This window comes from Mustela nigripes, chromosome 3 (genome assembly GCF_022355385.1).
Source record: "Mustela nigripes isolate SB6536 chromosome 3, MUSNIG.SB6536, whole genome shotgun sequence".
Taxonomy (NCBI): Eukaryota; Metazoa; Chordata; class Mammalia; order Carnivora; family Mustelidae; genus Mustela; species Mustela nigripes.
Window position 1 is genome coordinate 161992579 of NC_081559.1, and position 6373 is coordinate 161998951.

The following is a 6373-nucleotide window of genomic DNA, read 5'->3' on the forward strand; positions in this document are numbered from 1 at the left end:
TCTGTTTCAGGGTAAGTAGGTTGTGTGTTGTTCAACTTTCTGTATTACCTCTGGTTGGCTGACTACTTGTCTTGTCAGTTATTGAGGGGAGATTGACCATAATTGTGGACTTATTACTCCTGATAGTTCAATCAGGTTTTGCTTTGTTTATTTTAAATCTCTGTTATTAGATGCATAAACATTTCAGATTTTTATGTTCTCTTGATAAGGTGACCCCTTTGTCATTAAGAAATTGCCTTTTTAAAATTCCTGGTAATCTTCTTTGCTCTGAAACATACTCTGTCTAATATTAATATAGCTACTCCAACTTTCTTTTGATTAAGGTTCATATTATCTAGCTTTCTCCGTCCTTTTACTTTTAACCCATTTGTGTCCTTATATTTCAAGTGTATTTATGAAAAGCACTAAACAGCCGGTCTTCCCTTCTAATGCAACCTGACAGTCTCCGCTCTTACTTTGTCCCCTTACAGGTAACATGATTACTGATACCGTTTGCGTAAATCTACCGAGTCACTGTTTGTTGTCTCGATTTACCATTCTTCTCTTTTTTCTCTTTTACTGCCTTCTTTTGGATAACTTAAATATTTTTAATGATTCCATAGATGTCCTCTCCTGGCTTATGAATCATAATTCTTTGTTTTACTAGTGGTTTTATTTATTTATTTATCTTTTATTAGGAGTCAGAATGTATATTTTAATTTATCAGTCTACCTTCCAGTGATAATATCTTGCTTCATATATAGGACGCAGACCTTCCAATAGTGTATTTTCATTTCTCCCCTCCAGCACTTTGTGCATCTAGCACAAGTCCAGAAAGTGATTCTTTATTTCAGTTGGTCACTTATTATAATACTCCTAGTAACATGACAGTAGCTGGCATATATTGAGCACTTTGTATAGGCAAGGCATTAGGGTAAATGCTTTACATGTATTAGCCCATTCTCATTTGGGAATTTGTTTCATCCAAATAATCTCAGAGAAGCATCTCCCTGTTAGAAAATATATAAACAACATTTCTGAGCACTCACTCTGTGCCCGGTGCTGTTCCAGCTGAATGGAGTACGTGCACGGATTCATTTAACCTTAGTAATAACCTTACAAGGAAGGTGGAGGGAATTCAAGCAGCTTGCTCAAGACTGGTATTTGAGTCTAGCAGTCTGACTCCAGAATCTGCCTTCTTAACTGGTACACTATTAATAGGGACTATATTAATCTATTAAGTTAAAATAAATAATTGTAGGAGATAGGTGGTGGGGGAGGGGTAATGGGCAATGGGTATTAAGGAGGCACTTGATAGAATGAGCACTGGGGTGTCATGTGCAACTGACGAATCACTAAATTCCACCCCTGAAATTAACAATACGGTATATGTTAGCTATGTTGAATTTAAATAATTTTTAAAATAGAAATTAATTAATTAATTAATTAAAATAAATAATTTTAATAGTTTTAGAAGGAGGTACTCCCTGTCAGGATAACAGATAAACACAAGTAGGAAGTTATCTCTGCTCTCTGAATGGAACATTTTTCTTTTGAAGACCCACACACTCGTCCCTAATTTGAGGCTTGCTTTTTCTCATAGCTCATGGAGATCATACACTCAGACCTCTTTAGCTGTCTGTTTCCTCAGATCAAAGTCTGGGGTTCACTTTAAAAATCAGATGTATGTTTTACGAGCGTGGTCTTACTTCATTAAATTTCTTTTTTTTTTTATAAGCTGTTCGGTAAAAGTCATGGACCAAGAATCATGAAGTTAAAAAAAAAAGGCCAAAAATGTATTCTACCATCTGAATTCTCCTTTTACTTTTAGAGTCTCATATGGGATTTATGCTTTAGAATCATATTTCTCTTCCTTATGACCCAGCAATTGCACTACTAGGTATTTACCCAGAAGATACAAACATAGTGATTTGAAGGGGGCATATGCACCAGTGTTCATAGCATGAATGTCCAACAAAAGACAAACTATGGAAAGAGCCCAGATGTCCATCAGCAGATTAATGGATACAGAAGATTTATATATATATATATATATATATATATATATATATATATATATGAATATTATTCAGCCATCCAAAAAGTGAAATCTTGCCATTTGCAACAACATGGATGGAACTAGAAGGGATTATGCTAAGTGAAACCAGTCAGTCAGAGAAAGACAAATACCATATGATTTCACTCATATGTGGAATTTAAGAAACAAAACAGGTGGACATAGGGGAAGGGAAAGAAAAATAAAATAAGATAAAAACAGAGAAGGAGGCAAACCATAAGAGACGCTGAACTACAGGGAACAGACGGAGGGTTGCTGGAGGGGAGGTGGGTAGTGGGAAAGGGTCACTGGGTGACGGGCATGACGGAGGGCACGTGATGTGATGAGCACTGGGTATTTTATAAGACTGATGAATCGCTGAACTCTACCTCTGAAACTGACAATACACTATGTTAATTAAATTGAACTTAAGTAAAAAAAAATGTTTAAATCATTGCTTCTAATTCTAGAGGAAATATGGTGGATGGGAGCAGTTAGCAGAATGCTTGTTTCTTGAATAAAAGAAGGCTCGATCAACATACACTAAAGTACTTGTGCCAAGAACCATGTTATGCACTGTTTATCCTACAGGACTGTACACTGTGGAAGGTACAGATGAAGAAACTGAGGCTTAGGTTTACACACATGGGCGAAGAGAACTGTGAGACCAGGTTCTCCCTTCAGCACATCCTGTGCTTCCTCTGGTACCCTTTACCATCACATAGAGAATCCATTATTGTTTTCTTCCTACCATTCTTATTTCTTAACTGTAAAGGCTAAAGTAAATTTAAAAAAGAAATAACTTAAACTTGCAGTTTCTCATTTAAATGGAAGGATATTTCTGAAGAAGTCGAGAAAGGAAATGTGATCTGAAGTCGATGCTTGCCAGGGTGATGTTGAGAAATGCCATCGCGATTTGGGTCTGGGACGCAGATGGCTGTCACCAGCATTTAAGGGGAAAGGTGGCCGCTGAGACACAGCACACGGACACTTTACGTGCACAATTGCACTGTTCCGCTTTGGTCAGCAGGTGGCAATATTGTGTCACAAGGAACATTCATTGTTACTCTGGGATTGCAGTGACTTTGTTTTCACATCAGTAACTTTATTTACAATAAAATAGTGGGCTCTGTTTTGATCTCTTGAATTCTATTTCTTCCATGAACGAGGCAGCACAAATATTTCAGGCAGCTTCTTTGCAGCGGTGCTAGGACGGCAGGCTGCTCTCCCTTGGACCTCAGTGAAGGATGGGACCCACATTCTTGAACTCTTGCAGGAAAGCCACTGGACCCTGATGGTGACCCCTTGACTCCTGCAAGCAGGTGACAGTCACAGGGTTCAGAGTCACCTAATGGAAAGGTAGGTTCTTCGAGCGGCGATGGAGATTATAGTAACATCTCATTTTTTTAGAGATCCCCCCAATTCAAAAATTTCAGTTAAGACCCCATTCTAAAAGTCAAGCAAGGTGGGGTGGGGGGAAGCAGTTACACCAAGAAGATGGTTGCAGAGTGGGAACCTAGGACAAATTCATGTCATTTATGCCCAAGAGAGACCCTGAGCTCCTTACTAAGAGCTGCTTACTCTTAGTTCCAATTTAATTCTAATCAGGCTATTTCCTTATCTGATGCGTAGCAGAATTGGAAGAGGGAACAGTTTTGGGGGGCAGGTGCGAATATACATTCAAGTTCAGAAATCAGGGTAGTAGGCCTGAGAATAGAAAGACGAAAAGAACAAAAATGAGACTAAAGGCCCAGGAATACTGGGCTAGGACAGACAGTCTCCGGGGGTGGGGGACTGTCACTGTCACAGGGCTCAGCCTCCTTATAAAGGCCCCCGAGCCTTCTATCTGAGCCAGAGTTCTAGCTGCAATGCTCCGTTTCATAAGGCGAGTAGTGTGTAATAAGACAGAGATTAAGAGATTTCTACCCAAGCGGGGAAAGAGAAAAAATGGGTTGCTGCAAAGTATGGTTTCAGCGACTGGCAAATGAACTCCTCACGCAGCGAGAGGCAGCGTGAGCCCTTGGACCCGGGAGGCAGACAGAGCTGGGCTCAGATCCCAGCCAAGACAGGTTCAAGGAGCACCAGTAGGCTGCTCAAGCTTGTTAAGCCTTGGCTTCCTCATCTTTGGAATGGGGATTAGAGGGTTTTGGGGAGCACGCAGTGCTTAGCCCTGGCTGGGCATACATCAACCCCAGCTATCATTTTTTATTCCAGGTAAACCAAAGTGTAATGTGTGGTCATGACCTCTACCACTGTTGGGATCCCTAGGACTACAGCCATGTCTTGGATTGCCCCATTCCCAGACAGAGGCCCCACAATGGCGCCCAGGGTTCTGGCTGTCGCCCACAGGACACTGTTCTCTGTGCTTTTTGCAAAGCATGGCTGGGGGCCCGGCCCACCTCTGTAGTTGAGGATCCCAAGCCATATGGCCCCCCTGCGTCCTGCACCCTTGGCCGCTCTCAGTGCTGCTTCCATCTTGTGCCTGGACGCATCCCATTCCCCTCAGCAGGGGTTCCACTAGGCCTGACATTATTGACCTTATGGCGACCCTCCCATTCAGCTTCCAGCAGAGCATCAGCAAAGCCAGGGGTGCCAGATTGAGCCCTGCCTCGTGGACCGCACTGACCTCAGGATGAGTCTTCCATCCCGGGAGTCCTTGACAGGCTCAACCCTGTCCCCTTCTGAATGTGAGATTCTCATCCCCCATACCAGCTCTCTTTGTTTCCCCAGGGAAAGTATTTGAGCCCCTGGTGGTATTGACGATAGCTCAGGGTTCCTGCACTGGGTTACAACGTAGACCCCCCAGGTGTGCCTGGTTCCCAGACAGACTCCATCATTTCCTGTGGCCGTGGTTACCAAGTACCATAAACTGGGTGGCTTGGGTCAACAGAAATTTATCCCTTCACAGTTTTTGAGGCCAGAAGTCTAAAATCAAGGTGTTGGCAGGGTCATGCTTCCTCTGAAGGTTCTAGAAGAGAATCTTCCCCGGCCTCTTCCAGCTTCTGGAGGCTCCAGACATGCCTTAGCTTGTGGCTGCATCGCTCTACCTTCTGCCTTTCTGTGTTGTCTCTTCTTCTGTCTCTTTTAAGGACATAAGTCACGGGATAGAGGGCCCATCAGGGTAATCCATGATGATTTCATCTCCAGATCCTTAACTTCATGACATCTGCAAAGCCCTTTTTCCAGACAAGGTCACACTTGCAGGTACCCTATCTTTTGGGGGCCACCCATTCAACCCAGTACACACTTCATGCCTTGATGACCACTAAAGATGGAGGGAGAGCAGCAGAGGAAGGCTCTGGAGTCTCTAGTTCGGGTTTGCCTGGGCTCTTATACAAATCCATTTGAGGGACCTACTCACCTTGCTCCTCCCCACTTCCTTCTTTCTTCTTAGTCCCAGGGTCTTCCACCAATCCAGGCCGTGGTCATGCACGCTAACAACAATTAGAAAGATCTTGAGCATCTCAAGATGGGCCCATGGGAGACCCTGCGGTCCCCACCCTCATGCCACATGGTTTCCCCAAAGCAGACCCTGTGAGTTCTGCTAGGAGAGCCCCAGCACCCCTTAACACTCTTATCTTCAATCTCTGAAACTGGCTGTACCCCAGTGTTCTTCCTTGGATGTTTCCGTCACCCCCAGAGCATGCAACTAGAGCCTCCCCAAGCTATGTGTGTTAAACTGCCTCTACTTACCAAGAAAGACCAGCACACACGCATCAATGCTTCAAGGTAAAGACCACCACCGTTAATCCCCACAGGTATTCAGAAAAGGATATATCCAAATTAGACTTCTGGATGCTGGCATCTCTTTTCCTAGGGATTTTCAGTATTTGAGCAATGATCTACATTTCCCTTCTCATCACTTGCCTTATAATTTAAATGTTTCCGTGCCACTTCAGGTTGTGATTTGTTAATGTTAAAGGAAACATTCAGAAGTCTCGTGGGAGGTGGGACGACTCCTCATCTGACAGGACGGTCCCTGACATTGTAGGGTGTCTCTCGGCCCCGCCCCCTTCCAGGCCAGCCGTGCTTCCTCTCCAGTAAAAACCAACCGCCCCTCTGCTGGGCGGGGGCAGAGGCAGAGCAGGGCAAGCCTTCCTGCACAGAGCTTGGAAGCACCCAGGCTTGTCTAGGGGTTTCTCTGAGATTTCTTCCCAGCTCCACTAATAAGAGTCTTCCCCACCTTAAAGTAACTGCTGATCTTGGTTCTCTGATACACGTCTTGAAGCTTATTCGTTGATACCACTGGTGGGTGCCACATAGACTGCAGGTTTCAGTCTTAACAACATTCAGTCATTTGAAGACCTGCCCAACTTTACATCTAGATGTGGAAATTGA

General features: G+C 43.7%; 1 long non-coding RNA gene across 1 annotated transcript; it reads right to left on the reverse strand.

The window, feature by feature from the left end:
* Positions 1-3144: 3144 nt before the first annotated feature.
* Positions 3145-5991, reverse strand: LOC132013217 (uncharacterized). Its single transcript, XR_009402923.1, has 3 exons — positions 5729-5991; positions 5397-5469; positions 3145-3347 (listed from the first exon to the last, which is right to left on the reverse strand). It is a non-coding gene; the product is annotated as an uncharacterized LOC132013217 (long non-coding RNA).
* Between the last annotated feature and the right edge of the window lie 382 nt (positions 5992-6373).